The 19,920-nt window shown below is 41.4% G+C and overlaps 2 pseudogenes; both read left to right on the forward strand.

Moving 5' to 3' along the window:
- Positions 1-1,577: 1,577 nt before the first annotated feature.
- On the forward strand, positions 1,578-5,170 carry LOC137959263 (protein KINESIN LIGHT CHAIN-RELATED 3-like; annotated as a pseudogene).
- A 2,205-nt stretch (positions 5,171-7,375) lies between these two features.
- LOC137959386 (chalcone isomerase-like protein 1) lies at positions 7,376-9,376 on the forward strand (annotated as a pseudogene).
- The last annotated feature ends 10,544 nt before the right edge of the window (positions 9,377-19,920 follow it).

The raw sequence follows: 19,920 nt of genomic DNA on the forward strand, positions 1-19,920 counted from the left end.
TTGTCCCAATTACACCCAAACTCTAACACTTAAAGATAAGTCCTAACAATATTAAATAACTCAATATAGATAAAAGACAAACATAACTTAAACTAAAACTCTTCTTTGACGTGACTGTAAGATAAAATACTTTTGTGAGTCTTTCTTGATCTTCCAACTAATGTGATAAGGATTTCAGCTCATGGTAATCATTGTGGGTCCTACTTCTTATGCGCTTGGACCCATCTTGTGGGCCTTCCTTGGTCATGTGGGTTTGAGGTTATCTTCCAACACAACAATTAATCGTGATTGCCCTTCACACTTGAAGAGTTCAAGCCAAATAACTTAGAACATGTAGTGTAGCATACTATAGTGAAAGCAAACCAAAGTCATTATATGAAGTCTCTTCCAATGAAAATTACTTGGGAGAAACATTCCTCCAAATCTTCACATCCCAAGCAAACTTAGGGACAAAAGGTCATATTACAACTTCAGTCGTGAAACAATAGAAATGAAAGATTACTCTCAACTTCAGTAGATTAGAGGCAAGACTACTTCAAAAAGTTTCAAGCTTACAACAAATTTGCGGGTTGAAAACCAAGTAAACTTAATGGGAGAAAATCATCCTTTAAACCCAAAATTCAAACACCTTGGGGTAAACTCTTACAGAATGTTAAATTTTGAGCAAAAATCGAAGGAAAAAATACATCTTCAAAATCCACATTTAAAGCAAATTGGGGGCAAGAAATTGTCCTTCAAATCCAAGCTTAAAGGAAACTTGGGGGCAAGTCTCCTACAAATATTTTCAAGCTTCTAGTAAATCCCGTTCTAGAAGTTGTCCATAAAATCTGGGTTTAACTTGTAGCATGAAAATCCATCTTCCAAATTCTAAACTTCAAACTAATGGGGGCAAGATTCCTCCATGTATCGGAGTTTACCTAAAGCTTTGATTTCTGAATAAATTCATGGGCAGGAGACCACTGTTATGAACACAATAATATTTTTTTTTAATTTACTTTATTTTATTTCAGTTTAGGCCACAGGGGTATTTTTGGAATATTTTATTTATAGGGGCATTTTTGTAATATTTTATATTAAACCCTAATAGGGTGAACCCTATTTCAGGGTAAGAGTAATGAGAAAAACAAGCAATGAGAATTAGGTTAAATCTAGTGTAAACAGGCTTAGAGTTCTCCTCAACGAGCTCTAGGGTTTCCAAACTTCCTTTTGGCTTGATCTTCGTTCTTTATGTCTTTCTACAATTCCCCATGGCCGAACCGGAATGTTAACAATGAATCTTTGTGTCAGATCTAGGACCATACAACTGTTATCAGAACGGGAACACAATGAGTTATTCCCCAGAAGAATGGATAAAGATGCACAGAGAAATGTCCCAAGAAGAATGGATGGCGATGCACAAAGAAATCACAGAAATGCAGTGGATTGGCATTTAAGAAAAAAAAATAAGGAATGGCGTGCAGCCAACGTAAAAAATTTTCTTACGAGGAAGGAACTGGCTCCCGCAAAAAAGGTCACAGGACCTCGAATATCTGACCATGAAATATACGCACTAAGAGGTAGTAGAAGCTATCTCGGACGGGCATAACGGCCAATGGCCAAAATTTTCAAAGATTTTGTTTTCTTTACCGGCCGACGTCCTTGCAGAAGAGGCTGACGTTGTATTAGACGAGCAGAAAGTCCATGCCTCGGAAATTTTTAAAATTTCCGAGCAGGGAGATCCAAAGCCGCACAATGGGGACAAAGATTTAGGGCATTTGATAGGGTATTTTGCCCAAACGTCGTCGGTGGGGTAAGATACTGGTGCGACCCCAAATCCGACTACGGGGGCCTCAAAAATCTCCAAGAAGGAACCTGGAAATCCGAAATCGGAGGGGTATGCAGCCACAATCTCTTCTGTCAAGGCTGATTTGGGTTCGACCTCACAAAATCCATTATCATGGCGGGTAGAAGGTTGGTTTTTCACCGTCCTAAACTCCCAAATGGCGAAGCTCCAAAGGGCTGCCCTTCGCCACCGAACACGGAGGAGGCTCCGTCAGCGCCGTCGGAAACAACTCCGGTGGGATTGGACTTCCGGCCACCACCTCCCACTCGCAATCCACCTCTCGACAGAACAAAGGGAACCCAATTTCCAAATTGGGTGGGGTAAGTTTCAACAACCTCATTTTTGCATTCAATTTTGAGGTAAGATGAACAAATTCGTGCAGCTGTGTGATGAAGTCTCTGCAATGCAAGAGATTTTTTTTTGGTGATTCCGGGAATGAAAATAAAAATTGAATGAAGGTTGTTTTATTTTTCTGTTGTCGTGAACGTTAGCGTGTCCCAGAATTTTGTTTTGGGGGGGCTTTGTTTTTCTGTGGATGAGCACAGTATCTGTGCGGCTGTGAGTCTTCAAAATTTTGGATGTGGGGTTCAAATTGAAGCTGTTTTGGGGGAGATTATCTACTGCTTGATTGTACAGCAGTTCATGGACAAAAATATATCTATGATACCCTCAATCTTCCTTCCATCTGATCCTATTGAGACTATAGATTCATGGTCAAACCACGAACCGAAACTTGAGTCAATTCATTCTGTAGAAGCCTTTGAAATGATCCAGAGCCATCTCTCCCTTGTCCTTGGGGATAGGCCTGTGGGTTCCCTCAATGCCATTGTTTAGATTAGTAAGTTGAAGCTAGGAAAGCTTTATGCAGCATCCATAATGTATGGTTATTTTCTACGAAGGGTCGATCTGAGGTTTCAACTTGACAGCACCATGACAACTCTTCCAGAGAGCATGAAAGAAGATACTTTTGAACAAAGTCAATTGGACTCCATGGAGGCAAAGTCAAATAAATTGAGGTCTTATGTTATGCACTTGGATGCAGATACACTGCAGAAATATGCCACTCTATGGAGCCCTACTGATGTTGATGCTAAATGTGCTGATGGAAAACCAAGCTTAGAGCTGGTAATGTGTTTGCATGTGGGAACAGCAATATAAGGTAGCTTGGGACAGTACAGTCAGGCTATCCCCTATCTTGAGCACTCAATTGAACTTCCCAAATTGCATGAAGGTCAGGAGCATGCTCTTGCCAAATTTGTTGTCCATATGCCATTGGGTGATACTCATGCAATGGTCGGCCAACTTGAAAATTCCATACAGTGTTACAAGATGGGCCTGGAAATCCAGAAGCAAGTATTGGGTGAAAAGGATCCAAGAGTGGGGGAGACTTGCCGATATGTAGCTGAGGCCCATGTCCAAGCACTTTGGTTTGATGAGGCCCAGAATTTGTACCAGACGGAACTTGATATCCATAAAGATAATGGGACACCTGCCTCTCTTGACGGGGCTGCAGATAGGAGGCTAATGGGTCTGCTCTATGATACAAAATGAGATCATGAGGCTGCTCTTGAGCATCTTGTTCTTGCCAGCATGGCCTTGGTCTCCCATGGCAAGGACGCAGAGGTGGCTTCAGTGGACTGTAGCATTGGGGACATCTATCTAGCTTTGGTTCGATATGTTGAGGCTGAGTTTGCCTATCAGAAAGCCCTTACTACTTTCAAGTCCACCAAACGAGGCAACCATCCGACTGTGGCTTCAATGTTTGTTCGTTTAGCAGGTTTATATAACATGACTGGTCAAATAAGGGAGTCAATATCTTACTGTGAGAATGTTCTCTGCATTTACAACAAGCCTGCCCCTGGGATCCCTGGTGAGGCGATTAGAAGTGGTCTAACTGATGTTTCTGCCATCTATGAGTCTATGGATGAGCCTGAACAGGCACTCAAGTTGCTTGAAATGGCTTTAAAAATATACAACAATGCCAAGACCAGCAAAGTACAATTGCTAGGATTGAAGAACAGAATGTGATGACTTCTATTGTGGTGAATGAATACAGCGGCAGTGTGGCTGTTTTGGATTTGAAGAAACTATTTGGTGGGCGTGGAAACATTATATGCGCTGTACTATGGGAGAAGGGGATGGGAAATCCAAATGTTTTGGATTTGTGACCTTTGAGAATGCAGAAGTATGCAGGAGTGTTGTATATGTTGATAGGAATGCATGCTTGTTCATTGATTATGCTATTCGAGCTCAGCCTACTGTTGGGTATGCGGAGAAAGAGGAATCAGTGCTGCATGTTGCTGCTAGTAGTAGTGCCTTAGTTGAGTCTGCACAAATAAAGTCTACTTCTATTGAAGATGTCAAACCTGCAACGGAACCTGAAATTGCATTTGGCAATCTTTTTGTTGAATTAGAATGCAACGATGGTGTTGCATATGGTGAAGCACCAAAAGGAGAACCGTTTGAAGCTACCATACACAAGGTCGAAGGATACGCTGATATAATTGTCATGATGCACTTTGACAGTGGTGCTGTCAGAAGAGCTGCCTCAACAGCAGGTTTTCCTGTTCTTCTTGTGGTCAAGGCCATCACCCTCCACAGATTCTGTTGGGTGGAGACATAGTTCATATGCATGTTACTGAGAAAGATGTTCTGCACGAGATGGTGAGGATTTTGAAACAGAAGCCTGATTTTCATGTCAAGGAGAAAATATTGGTCCTAGTAGATACATGGCAAGAGGCTTTTGGTGGTGCAAGGGCAAGATATCCACAATATTATGCTGCATATCAGGAGTTGCGTGCTGGAGCAGTATTTCCTCATAGACCCGATAGGGCAGCACCCATATTTACACCTCCACAGTTGTAGCCTCTTTCTTCTTATCCACCAAATATACATAATGATCGGCAAGAAGCAGCTGATTCTGATCTTCCAACCTTGAGCCTAGCAGAAATTCAACATGCTCGGGGTATTATGGATGTGCTAGCGGAGATGCTAAATGCTTTTGATCTAGGGAACAGAGAGGGTCTGAAACAGGAAGTTATTATTGACCTTGTTGCACAGTGTCAGTCTTACAAGCAGAGAGTGGTGCAGCTTGTGCATACAATTGGGGATGAGGAGGTCTAGTAGAGAAACATAAACCTACCTTCGAGCTTGCGGACAAGCTCGTTCTTCCAGGGGGTGTAATGTTATGAATACAATAACAGTATTATTTTATTGTTTTTCTTTAATTTACTTTATTTTATTTCATTTTATGCCACAGGGGTATTTTTGGAATATTTTATTTAAAGGGGTATTTTTGTAATATTTTATATTAAACCCTAACAGGGTGAACCCTATTTAAGGGGTAAGAGTAATGAGAAAAAAAAATTGAGAATTAGGTTAAATCTAGTGTAAACAGGTTTAGAGTTCTCCTCAATGAGCTCTAGGGTTTTCAAGCTTTTTTTTGGCTTGATCTTCGTTCTCCATGTCTCCCTACAATTCCACCATGTCTTTCTACAATTCCCCATGGCCGAACCGGAACGTCAATAGCGAATCTTTGTGTCAGATCCGGGACCGTAACAACCACCTCAATAGAAAAGATTAAAACAAGTTTCAAAAAAATTTGTCGCATTGTTCAGGGATGCCAAACATAAGTTTTGGCTAAACCTCATCATAGTTGGAACTGCCAAGAATAAGCTTTAGCAAATTCCATGATGTTGCTCAGGATACCAAAACAAGTTTCAGATAAACCTCCTCATAGTTAGAAAACCCTCAAACAAGTTTTGGTTAAGCCTCCTCATGACTGGAAAAGCCTCAAACAAGTTTCGGCCAGACCACCTCATAGCTAGAAAAGTCTATAGTAAATTTCGACAAAAATCTGTCATGTTGTTTGGTGGGAAATCCTAAAACACATTCTGGTTAAACCTTGTCATGGTAGATAAGGCTCAAACAAACTTCAATCAAACAACTTCATAGCTAGAAAAGCCTAAAACAAGTTTTGGCTAAATCTATCACAATGTTCAGTGGCACCAAAAATAAGATTTGACTAAACCTCCTTGCAATTGTGTTAGATTTAGGATCCCATGATAATACCATAGATAATCAGCACACAAGAGAGAGAGAGAGAGAGGAGACCAAAAGTGAGGTGAAAGGGAGAAGATGAACGAGAGGAGAAGAGAGAAACTGAAGTTGAGAGAGAGTTTGATAGAGGAGGAAAGGACGATTATGTTAAGTGACATCCTAATCCTCTCCCTCAATGTATTTATATTAATGAGAGAAACAATAATTAGATCACTTCCCTTTTCCCTAAGAAGGAGAGAAAGGGACAAAAATCAAGGATAATTTATATCATGCCACTATCCTTCGAGCTTATCTTCCAACACTCTCCCTCAAGCTGGGGGAGAGAAAACAACGTAGATACTCAGCTTGCCACATATAGATCACCACCCATATTTTCAGCGACTAATGGGTGTTGCTTCAACCTTGAGAACCTATGGGGAGGACCAGTGACTTTCTCCACCCATATTTTCAGCAATCACAACACCGCAATCAGGACTGAAACCTTATGCTGTCAGAAGGCAGTTAATTCTTCTGACCATTCTCAGAGACAGGTATCTTGTTAACCCTGAAAGTTGGGAATCACCTGTGAGTATATCCACAGGTTTATCGACATTTTTCTTATGTTGCTCAGTATCTGCTGCAGGTTCCTTAAATGTGGAGGACACACCACTCTCATACTCACTGCAATCAACAGGAGTAACTAAAGATGAAGCTGTTGTTTTGCCTTTCTCATTACAAGCATCTTCCTTGAATAATGGCAACATTCCCACAAATGGGAGAATAGAAGAATCCATAGAGGATTATTCATCATCACTTGAGATGCAGATGTTGTGGCTTCATCATCAAATCACTTGAGTGATTCAATAGTGCATTACGGAGGGGCTCAGCACTGTTTTCATAACTTCTTCAAAAGCAGTAGTACTAGAAGTAGTAGGCTGAGCTTCAACTCTTACCGATCTCAAGGGAGTTCCACCCTGTGATCTTGGATGGGATGGTGAGGGTCAGGACTTATCTTTACTATTTAATGTCACATTCATCTTCAGAGGGTTAAGCCTCTGGAAAAATATCGCATCACGTAAATCCTCTTCCTCAACAAGTGTAACCAGATCCTTGTCTTTATCAATGCTCATCTTGGTAAGTTACTAGGATATGTAAACATTAATTTAAAATGCAAGGATAAGTAGAAAATTATCTCACATTACTCATTAAGAGACAAGGGAAGGGGACAGTAGCACAAATTGGAGACCAAATATTTGACCTTGAGAGGTGTGATTCCATATCCATGCCATTTAAGAAAGGGTATCACACCTGTGACGTCATTCAGTTATTCAACAATTCCAATGGCAATTTAATGCTCACATAGAAATGTGCTCCCAGATGCCTCTATCTTAGTCCTTCCACACTTCCCCATTGTGGTCTCTACCACTGTATAAATTGAACCAACACAACCTCTTGGGTCAGTCCTCAATCTCCACTTCATTTGCCTTTGCCTGCTTCCAGTTAATAAGGAGAGAGATGGCACCTTCCATTGTGGAGAAAGTTGTCAACAAAGAGGCGGCAACAGCCGTGGAGGCCTCCCCAAAGGATGATATTGCCAAATCTAAGACACCTGAGGAGTTCCCACAGCCTCCTATGGTTGAGGAGGAGGCCAAGGAAGGAGTGGAAAAGGAAGAAAATGCACATGCAGCATCAGCATCTATAGAGGGGAAAGAAGTTGTGGGAACAGAAACTGAGCCAAAGACTGAGGTTTCCTTCCCTGTGAAACTGGAAGATGGCAAGCAGCTTAATGCTCTTGGCATGAGGAAGAAGAGTGTTCTTGGCCTGGGTGTCAAAATATATGCCTTCGGTATGTGTTGAAATCACATTAGCAGTAAAGAGTTTCCAAACATGAAGTCTATAGTATGTTCTCCTGTATCACGTAGTACCTAGTCTCACACTGATCTATACTTGTTTGATTAACAAACTTTGCCGTTGAGTCAGTCCTTCTAAATTCAGGACAAATTGATTTTCTCCATTCAGGCTTCTGAAAGCCGAACTAACAAGAGATGATAATGTCAATTCATGGCTGGATATGTGAATTGGCAGGGGTGTATGCAGACAATGATAAGCTGAAGGAGGTCCTAAAATCAAAGATCAGCACAGCCCCTGAAAAAGCCACAAAGCAGATGTATGAGATAGCCATTGACTGTGATGTCCCGATGACAATAAAGCTTGTCATCTTCTTCAGTGGTCTCACAATGAACATGATAAAGAAGAACTTTGATGAAGGCCTCAGTGCATCCATAAAGAAGATCAGTGGAGGCCGATAAAATGAGGAGCTTGCCAACAAGTAACGTCATTCTTCTCTTCAATCTTCTACCCATTACCAAAATGATCTTGATCTTACTGTCAAAACCTAGTGAAAGAAATCAAGAGAACTAATTACAGTGAACTATTTGATTGTTCTGTATGATACATAAAGGGTCATGGGAGTAGCATCAGATGGCATCAAGCTATCTCAAGGGTCAGTTATTGAAATAACCAAACTTCCAGGATTTGTCATCCAAACAAAAGGTAAATACTCAACTTTGACTATCTTTTTTTTTTTTTTAAATGTTGATAATTTTATTTCAAAGAAAGAGAAGATACATCAAAGGAGACCTCCCCTAACAACAAGATATTGAAGGGGAGACTACAAGAAATAATGGATACAATGTCCAAAATATCAAGAAAATTCTGCCAATGACGCCATGGGGGAAAAGATGAGGTGGAGAACCATCCGATGACAATCTTGGAGTCTCCCTCCATGATAAGGGGACCACTGAAGTAGTTCTGAAAAATTCGTAAGCTGTGAAGGAGACTAGATAGCTCAGTAGTGGTTGAGTCAGCAATTCCGAGAGGGCCAAAGTAAAAGAGAATGACAATGCCTCCTAGATTAAAAAGAACCCCACCAAACCCAGCCAAACTCGGGTTCCCAGAGGAGCTACCATGAAAGTTTAGCATATAGTATCTCGAGGGAGGAGGCTCCCAAATAGAAACTCGACGGGGGGCAGTGGGGACAAATATCTAAGTGATAATCTTCCAACTAGTGCAGACTGGGGCATAAGAGAGGCAGACAAACCCTTTTCGGGTGCAGATCCAGGTAGATATAAGCCAAGTGGCAATGAAGGAAACCTCAACATCAAAACAAAAATTACAGTCAAACCGACTGGAGTTCCTTTCCTTCAAGAGGCACCAAGAAACAAAAGAAATGTAGGCAACCAATAGAAGCTAGCTTAGGCGGGTTCCAGAAGAGAAAAAACACATGGTGCTTAGGTCGAGCGCGATGAAGAAGTTGAGTCCCATGCTATCAATCATGTGGGTCCAGACCTTCTAGGCGAAGTCACAGTGAAGGAGGAGGTGATTCACTATTTCAGCCACCGTCCCGCAGAAGGGGCAAAGAGGATTGGGAGGGGCGTTGCCACACCTAATAAGGTTGTTTGCAGTAAGGATCTTTTTGTGCCAAGCACTTCAAAGGAAAAAATTCACCTTGGATGAAGCCGAGAGGCGCCACGCAAGAGCAATTGGATGTGGGGCAGGAGGTTGGGTCCATCCCATAAGATGACTGTAGGCCGAGGAGATCGATAATCACCCGATATCATCAGGGAGCCAAATCATCTGGTCAATCATTTGAGGGCAAACCATAACACTACCAAGACTATCAATCAAGCTACAAATAGAAATGGCTTCCTCATCAGTAAGGCCGTCTAAAGCAGAGATTCTATGAGCCATTCCACCAAGCGTCAGAGATAGATAAGTCACAACTGTTGGTAAGCTGAAGCAGTTAAGGCGAGGCAAGAGAGCCATCACCTGACTACCAATCCATCTAGAAATGCAGACTGGAGCCATCTCCTACAAAGAACCGAATGGCAGTGCGAAAAGAGGCGAACAAATGAAACATGGTCTTCCAGATGGGAGAGAGATGACAACAATTGCCACCAGTGATCCATCTATTACCAAGACACCAAAACTTGACGACAACCATTGGCTTCTACAAAGCTTCGAAGGAAGAGTTGACCTTCCAAAACCACTTGAGTAATAGAGCATTATCATTTCCTTGGTGTGCCTGATCCCGAGCCCACCCAAAGATTTTGACTTAAATACTTCATCCCAACTAACCAGGTGATAGTGAAACTCATTTCCAGTGCCATGTCATAGAAAAATGTCTCTTGATCATGTCAATGCACTGACTAATAGAGGCGGGACAAGCCAGGAAAGAAAAGAAGTAGTTGGAAATACCTGCGAGGCATGATTTTAAGAGGATCAATCTATTAGCCTTGGAGAGCATCCTACCCTTCCAAGAGGAGAAGTGTCGCTCAAGCCGCTCAATCACAAGAGCCTAGAGACCCATCCAGAGTCTACTTTCAGTAAGAGGAAGACACAGGTAATATGTGGGAGCAATCGCAATGGGACATCCTAGAGTCTCTACCATAATCTGAAGTAGGGGGGTCGATGTGATATCCCATGATAGTTGACTTTCCCCTAATAATTTTCTGATAAGAAGTGATCTCCAAAAGGCTGAGAAGGTCCTTAATGTTGCGGACCTGGTCAAGTGTGCCGACACCTAAGCAAATGGTGTCATCCGTGGACTGGAGCATGGGGATGTCAAATCAACTCTGTTCGAAGACAACCTCTAACCAACCAATGCTGCTGGCAAAGTAGAACATAGAGGATAATTACTCAGCAATGATGTTGAAAAGCTTGGGGAGAGGGGGTCTCCTTGACGGATGCCTCGAGTGCCCTGGAAGAAGCCACAAACTGTGCCATTGAGGAGAAAGGAGTAAGAGGCTGAGGAGATACAATTGCGGATCCAAAATCTCCATTTATCTCTCAATCCCATACGTTGCATAATGTCATCCAGGAGGGACCAACTAACTCGGTCGAAAGCCTTCTTGAGGTCCAACTTAGGACAAACCATGGCCGGTCCATCTTGGCAAAATAATCCACAATTTCATGTGTGACCAAAGTTGAGTCAAGTATATCATGGCCTTTGATAAAAACACTCTAGCCTCGATGGATGATGGTAGGTATAACAACCTTGAGACAATGAACCAAGAGGTGGGCAATGATCTTGTAGGGACTTGAAACATGACTGATCAGTCGATAACCTTGAGGGCACTCCACACTAATTTTCTTGGGGACCAGAGCAATAAGAGAAGCACCCACGCTCTTAAAGGTGATTCCATAGAACCTTTGAACCATGGAAATGATGTCCAACCTCACAGTAGGCCAGAAAACCTTGTAGAATTCCCCGTTGAATCCATCAAGCCCCCGAGCCTTATCCCGGGGGAGTCCCTGTACAACATCCTCAACCTCCAAGTCAGAAAAAAGAAGCTCAATAAAACTCGCCAGAATTGGGGAAATCGTAGAGAAGTGAAGGCTGGAGAGCCTGGGTTAGTGGTGGTGCTCCTCTCTGTAAAAAATTGCAAAGAAACTAAGAAAAACATCAGTAATGGAGGTCCTATCCAAGGTAACCTCATTGTCAATAGACAAGGAGTTGACCCAATTAGTGCTCCTGCGGGCCGAGGTGATGGCATAGAGGAACTTTGTGTTAGCATCCCCCTCGGCCAACCACTTGAAGAGGGCTTTTTGCTTCCACTGAACCCTTTCATAGTGCAAAATAGATTAAAAATTGCATTGAAGAGAGATGCAGTTAGAAAACTCAACATGAGTAAGACATCTTTATTCTTCAACCATATCAAAAGCAACAATCTGAGACTGGAGGGGATTTTTGAGAAGAAGCAACAAGGCAACGCTCCAAGGACCATGATTTCAGCTTTACTTTGAGGTGCTTCAACTTGCGGGGGAGAGACCAGCCATCATAATTAGGGTCTGCAAAGGTTTCCCACCATGAGGCAACGTTGTCGACGAAGTGCATATCCAACAGCCAAGAATTATCAAACCTGAAAGGGGCAAACCTCCATTTATCAAGTTTGGTATCAATCTAAATAGGCCAGTGGTCAGAGCCAACACAACTCAAAACTCACCCACAGGTGTTGTCGTAAAGTCTGAGCCAGTCACCAGTGGCAAGGAACTGATCAAGCTTGGAAAGGATGTTATGTCCAATGTCATGGATCGAGTAACTTGGTGTAGGATTGGAAAATCCAGCGTATAGAGAGAGTTGCTGCCCTCGGTATGGAGGAAAAGGAACCTCCTTTTTGCATCTGGGTTGCTGGTCTTGGTAAGGGCTGGGGAGCCCTTGCTGCTGCTCGGACAGTAGGGGGAGAGGAGGGGGCATATCCTCTTGTTGTTGCTGCTGTGAGGAGTTAGAGCCCTTCCTGCTACTATCCGAGTTAGGGCTGGAAAGCCTCTAACTTGGACGGTCCACGAAATTGAGGGTAGAAGCCCCTAACCTGGCTGCTTGTTGAATTAGAGGTTGAAGAACCTCTAGCTTTTTCTGTTCTCGATAGAGAGGCTAGAAAGTCTCCACCTTTGCTTGGAAAAGGGGAAGAGATCCCCTCTAGCTGTTGTGCACAAATCAGAGGCTAAGAAGCCTCTTGTTGATCTCAGAAAAGGGGAAGAAATCCTCCTTATTTTTGGTAAAGAGCAAGGTAAAACAGAAATAAAAAAGAGGGAAGAAAAAAATTCAGATTCAAAAGGGAACTTGAACCTAGAGCTTATCAAGGAGACCTCCAAACCCTAGAGCTCGTCAAGGAGAACTCCAAACCTTGTTTAACCTAATTCAAGACTTGCCTTTTCTCATTCTCCTTCCCCTTTAAGTAGGGTTAATTATTACAATTCTACCCCTATGGCAATTTAATTATTATAATTCTACCCCTATGGCAATTTAACTTAAATAATGCATAAAAAACGAATTCAAAACAATATGGAAAGAAAGCTATTCACTCAGTGCGCCTCCTTTGTATGACTCAGTTAGCTATCAAGTCCTCAACAAAGGATGGGAGGCCTTTGACCATTGGACCAAGTAAACATCTTGCTAGAGAGGTTGATTTCTTCCAACTCAAAACTGCTGATAAATTCAGTAATTTGCCTCATGGTTGAGGTAGTCTAGGAGGTAGGGGGAGAAGGCCAGAAATCTCATCCCAAAAAAAGGAATGATCCCGGTACCTGGTAGGGCTTTAAGTTGGTCAAGCCTCCAAGTGAAACCAATGCATCTGTCACGCAACTTAACTCCAATAGAGAAAGTGCCAGTCACGTGATCTAAGACTTCAACTATAGAGGAGTTCCAGATGAGAAAAAAGGCTACCAAAAGACCTAGTAGCATTGAGGGCAAGCCATTCCAAATTATTACAACCCCAGAGGCCATGCATAATGGAATTGGAAAGGTTTTGATATTTAGATTCTTGGAAGATTATAATAGATGGGTTACTTCTGGAAAGAAAATTCTGAATAGTAGCATGCATTCTGGAGATCCAATCCTGCGAATATTCCAAGAAAGAATAATCATTTCTTGACTTCTCTACAAACTTCTGATGTGGTCTTGTCACCCAAAATGTTATCACTGTAAACCACTCCCATTCTTTGAGCCAACTAGGAGATACAACCCCAAGTTTCATAATCAAATTGGTGGCGCTCATTCTGCAAAGCCAAGTAGATCTACTGATTTCTGTCATCCGATGAGGGAAAGCAAAGGTCTCCATGAATCATTTCCCCTTACTGGCTAGGAGGGTCATTGGGATGCACGGGGGGCTAGGCTTGTTCAGAAGTGTGGCGACAATGTTGGTAGGTTTCTAGATGAGGAGGTGATCTAGTAATAGGTCGCCTGGGCTAACTGGTCCTTGTTGAATTTATGGAAAAGAAAAATACTTCATTGACTTATTATAATCCGAGTACAAAAACCTCTATTTATAATAGATGATAGGAGTAGAGTCCAACTACAATTAAACTACCTTTGTTTCAATTACACTCAAACTCTAACACTTAAAGATAAGTCCTAGCATAATTAAATAACCCAATATAAATAGAAGACTAACATGACTAAAACACCTTTAAACTGAAACTCTTCTGTGAGACCTGCTTCCATAATAATTAGGGCTCTGTAAGACTTCATATTGTGTAAGACTTCTTATGCCACCTCACGTGATCATGGTAGATCCCATATCTTATGGGTTTGGGCCCATCTTCCAACACTTTTGGATCTGTGGGTCTTCCTTGGTTTTTTGGGCTTGGACCCATTCTAACACACTTGGATATGTGGGCCTTCCTTGGTCGTGTGGACTTGGGCCCATATTCCAATACTCTCCCTCAAGCTGGGGGTGGGAGAACATCATGAACTCCCAACTTGCTGCAAATGATATATAGGATCTTCTCGTATAAAACGGCAGTCCTCCATATCTTCCAACACTCCCCCTCACGCTGGTGCTCTCTTCCATGAGGCCCAGCTGGCATAAGATAAGTGAGAGTAAAATCATTCCAAGCCGTATAACATTGCTTCATACTCCAGTCATAACCTATGCTGGATGTAGGGCACACTCCTATCATTCTCAGGTAGTGGTTCTCCTATTTTTCACAGGTAGTGAGTCTATACATAGTGCTCAAAAGTGTAGTAAAAACTCTTTCATCACCGTGTCCCTCCACAGGACAATGACTCTCAAGTAGTAGGAGTAATACATGCCAATTAAGGAGGGTAACATATATGTAGTAATCTCCTCCATCACGATGTCCGAACCCAGGCACAAACTCTCACAGGTAGAAATGGGTGATAAATGCCTGTCATTCACAAGATGGCGATAAAAGACATGATACGTGATAAATGCATGTCATTCACAAGATGGCGATAAAAGTCTCAATGGACTTAAAACACCCATATACGTGATGGACTTAAACTCCCAACCAAAGCAACACGCAAGAGATTGGCCCAAAGAGGTATGTGAAAGTCAAATGAAGGACGGTAGGAGAAAGGCTGCCAAATAACCAATGGGTAATGGGTAAAGAGGAAGATTCGGATACTAAGGCCACCACTTCTTCAATAATAATGTCTCATCCAAACAGACACAATAGCTGCAAATGAAATAGGTCTGGGCTCATATAACCCGAACCAAAATAATAAAAATCCTTGTAAAAGGATCCATGAAATAATTCGATAAAAGTATATGCACCAAATAATATGTTGGCCAAGGAATATGTTGAGAATACCTCAAAATAATAATCCAGCCGAAAAAATAGAATCGAGTCAAGCAGAGTCAGGTATCACTAATAATTACCACAATTATTATTGTGAGTCAGGATTCTTGGTCTTCAATTTTATTTGTTGAAAAAATTTCTTCTTAGATGCAAAAACTTCATCTTTTGTGCTCCCCCTTTCTTGAATATTTTGGTCACATAAAACTTACCACAACATATGGAATAAAATACCTCTTTCTTGTACTTATTTTACTTTTCCTCCTCAAGTTGGGAGGTAATGGCAGTGATCCCAACTTGAACCAAATAACATAGATGTAGTAAAAATTTCATCAATAACAGCAACTCAAAAAAGTGATGCAAAATAATCTACTAAAATTTGGATTTTTCAATGCTACAGGATACCAACATGACTTTTGATTCTTTCGATACGAATATATCTTTAAATATAGATCAGATTTACATGAAACTTTTTCCTTATGAAACTAGACTTAAAATACATTTCATCCAAGTATAACTTCTCTTCATAAAATATACTTATATTGAGATATATAATATGATAGATTTCGGTCTTTGTAATCTGGCCTAACTAAGTACTCTTTCCCCTTTTTCCAGCTTGACCATTGACTCTTCCAAGAGCAATATCTCCATATAAAAAATATAGATAGAGAATTTTTTAAATAGGTAAGAAAATAGACTTATAGATATTTCTTTGGATATATAATTCTCCATATAAAGTCTCGTTCTTGATAGCATAAAAAAGCTCAAAATTTGAAGTCATCTGTTGCTGCTCGAACCTCTCTTGTAATCTGACCTTTGCTACTTCAAATATTGATTTCTCTTTGTAGAAAACTCTGATTTCAAAAATTCATTTTTCGTTATAAATTAGACTCAAATATATTTCCATCAATATATAATAATAAATATGAAAAGGTTAGTATAGAGGTGAAAACGTAAATCAAATAACCAGTATAGGGACTGAAAAAAGATAAATATGAACCTAAACTGGTAGAGATAATAAATCATTAAAGATCACATTACCTCTGTGGGTTGACCGAGTCCCTATACTGGTTAAAAAGAAGGCTATGGGGATGGTTATGTGGGAGCAGGGTGGGAGAATCGAATTATTGTAGGTGTGTGAGATGTTGGCAGTCGTCCCAAGTGGGGGAGGGGGGACAGGGAAGGGGGTTGGGGTGTCAGTGTGATGGGGGGGGGGGGGGGGGGGGGGGGGGGGGGGGGTGGGGGGGCGTCTAATCAGAGGTGGGACTAATCAGTGTCATGACATAGGAAAGTCATCCCAGAGTGAACGCGGTTGGGCCTGATGAAGAGCTTGGCTCGGTCAAGTCGTCGGTGTTCAGCCATGCTACTGTCCAGTCTGATAAAAGTACTAGAGCGGCTGGCAATGAGACTGAATACACCACTCTCCCAGAGCTCAATCAGAAAGCCTGTAATCTGAATCCACTGACCGAGGCCACGTTGATGAAGGAGAGGCTCCAGTTACGGATTGAAGCAATGGGCGTAGAGACTACAACCCGACTTGCCATCCAGGCATCATCAATTGAGTGGAAGGTAACTATCCACTTGTTCGGGCAAAGATATGACACCAGGGGGTTGTAGTCCAAGCACATGTGGCATTGGAACCAGTCTGATATGAGCTGGCCCTCAGGCAGTGGCGTGTTGGAGGAGATCAACGCAGCACAAAGGGGGTGGTCAAAACCATGGCGAATGATTAAAAAGGGATTCTGGTGAAAAAGGGGGCTATGGGGATGGTTATGTGGGAGCAGGGTGGGAGAATCGGATTGTTGTAGGTGTGTGAAATGTTGGCAGTTGTCCCAAGTGGGGGGGGGGGGGACCTAGATGGGTGTAGGGGTGTCAGTGTGGTGGGGGGATCTCTGTGGGGGGTTAGGTCCTTATGGGAAAGGTGGGGTAGGTAGTTTGAGACTTAGGGGTAAAAGGTTGTCGGGGAGGGTGGTGGTGGTAGGGGGGTCGGGGTGCCTGATGACCAGGTACAAGGTTGTTGCTGTTGGTGCCAGTGAGATAAACTATCTCCCACAAGTCCTCCAAATGTGATACCAAGCTAGAGGTGGGACTGATCAGTGTAAAGACATAGGAAAGTTGTCCTAGAGTGAACGCGGTTGGGGCTAATGAAGAGCCTGGCTCGGTCAAATCGTTGGCATTCAGCCATGGTACTGTCCAGTCTGATCAAAGTACCAGAGCGGCTGGCAATGAGACTGAATACACCGCTCTCTCAGAGCTCAAGCGGAAAGCCTGTAATCTGAATCCACTGACCGAGGCCACGATGATGCAAGGAGAGGCTCCAATTATGGATTGAAGCAATGGGCGTAGAGACTACAACCTGAGTTGGCATCCAACAATCATCAATTGAGCGGAAGGTAACTATCCACTTGTCCAAGAAAAGATATGATGCCAAGGGGTTGTAGTCCAAGCACAGGTGGCATTGGAACCAGTCTGATATGAGCTGGGCCTCAGACAGTGGCATGCTAGAGGAGACCAAGGCAGCACAAAGGGGGTGGTCAAAACCATGGTAAATCAGGTTTGGAGGGATTGAAACTGTGTCATGATTTTGTTCGAGGGGAGAAGGGTCTGAGCTTTGTGGAGCAGGAGATGAAGGGAGGGGAGTAGGAATCAGAACTGATTGTTGGAAGATAGGGCTCAAACCCACACGACCAAGGAAGGCCCACATATCTAAGAGTATTATAAGAGGGTCATACGACCAAAGAAGGCCCACAAGATGGGCCCAAGCCATGAGAAGTAGGACCCACAATGATTACCATGAGCTGGCATCCCTATCACATCAGTTGGAAGAACAAGGACTTACAAAGGCATCTTTATCTTATGGCCACATCCTAGAAGAGTTCTAGTTTGATTTATGTTTGTCTTTTATCTATATTGAGTCATTTAATTATACTAGGACTTATCTTTAAGTGTTAGAGTTTGGGTTTAATTTTGACAAATGTAGTTTTATTATAATTGAACTCCACTAACTTCCACTATTATAAATAAAGGTTTATGTACACTGATTACAATGAGTCAATAAAGTATTTATCTTTTTCCATAAATTCAAAATGGTATCAGAGCGGGTTCTGTGAGTTGACTTGGCCAACCCACAGAGTTAATGAGATCCGTTTCTCTAAAACCTAAACCCTAAGTCTAGGTTCATAGTTTTTTTTTCAGTCCCTACACCCATAGTTTTCTTTGCGTTTTTTACCTCTATACGGAGTTTTTCATATTGCAAATTATATATTAACGGAAAGATATTTGAGTCTACTTTCCAAAGAAAAATGATTTGTTCTAATCGGAATTATATACAGAGAGATATTGATATTTGAATTATAAAATGTCAGATTGCAAAAAGGTTCAAGCAGCAGTAGCAATCTTCAAATTCCAAGCAAAGGTCAGATTGAAAAAGAGGTTCAAGTGGTAGCAGAAAGCATCAACTTCCGAGGTATTTTATGCTATCAAGAAAGAGACTTTATACGGAGAATTATCAAAAGAAAGATACGTAAGTCTATTTTTTTACCTATTCAACCAATTTTCGGTATGATTTTTTTTATAAGGAGATATTGATTCTGAAAGAGTCAATGGTCATTATGGAAAAAGCATGAGAAACAATACTTAGTTCGGCCAAATAACAGAGACCAAAATATATCAAATTATTTTTTTTTTGATAATTATATTTTATGAATTTAAGTTATACTTGGATGAAAGTTATTTAAGTCTACTTTCAGAAGGAGATAATTTCATGTCAATCTGATCTATATTTAAAGATATATTTGCATTGGAAGAAACAAAGGTCATGCTGGTATTCTGTTGTATTGAAAAATCCGAATTTATGCCAATTATTGTGCGTCACTTTTTGAATTGATATATCAGGAAAATATCTCACTTCTGCCTAGTTTGAGGGATTATTTATACATCTATGTTATTTGGGCTTATTTCTACATCTATGATATTTGGTTCAAACTGGAATCATTGCCATTACCTCCCAGGTTGAGGCGGAGAAGTAGAAGAAGTACAAAAAAAAGGTATTTTATTCCATATGTTGTGGATGAGTTTATGTGACCAAAATTTTCAAGAAAAGGGGAACACAAAAGATGAAGCTTCTACATCTAAGGAAAAATATTTATATCGGATTATGATTATTTCATGGGTCCTTCTACAAGGTTTATTATTTTGGTTCATGTTATATTCAGTTGCAGTTATTATGTCTCTTTGGGGACATTATTATTGAAGAAGAGGTGGCCTCATATCATCATTTATTTTACCCCGTAAAAAAAGATCACGGTTGGGAAACCATGATGGAGGATACCCTATAAAAAAATACCACAGTTGGGAAACCTTGACGGAAGAACTTAATACCCTGTCAAAAAATATCATAGTTGGAAAACCATAACGGAGGAACTTTTTATTGCATGAATGGTATACCCCCCTGAATTGGCCAGCTGGGTCTCAAGGAAGAGAGCATCTTATACATCATTCTATACAAAAATATCCTATATATCATTTTATACAAAAATATCCTATACATCATTTGCAGCAAGCTGTGAATTCTTGATATTCTCTCAGCCCGAGCTTGAGGGGGAGTGTTGGAAGATAGGGCTCAAGCCCACACGACCAAGGAAGACCCACATATCTAAGAGTATTATAAGATGGGCCAAATGACCAAAGAAGGCCTACAAGATAGGCCCAAGCCCATAAGAAGTAGGACCCACAATAATTACCATGAGCTGGCATCCTTATCACATCAGTTGGAAGATCAAGAAGGACTCACAAAGGCATCTTTATCTTATGGTCACGTCCTAGAAGAGTTCTAGTTTGATTTGTGTTTGTCTTTTATCTATATTGAGTCATTTAATTATGCTAGGACTTATCTTTAAGTGTTAGAGTTTGGGTGTAATTGGGACAAAGGTAGTTTTATTGTAATTGGACTTTACTACCTT

This window comes from Aristolochia californica, unplaced genomic scaffold (genome assembly GCF_029961685.1).
Source record: "Aristolochia californica isolate CCGP_79_NKW_82.1479 unplaced genomic scaffold, dmAriCali1.0.hap1 SCAF_3, whole genome shotgun sequence".
NCBI classification, from domain to species: domain Eukaryota; kingdom Viridiplantae; phylum Streptophyta; class Magnoliopsida; order Piperales; family Aristolochiaceae; genus Aristolochia; species Aristolochia californica.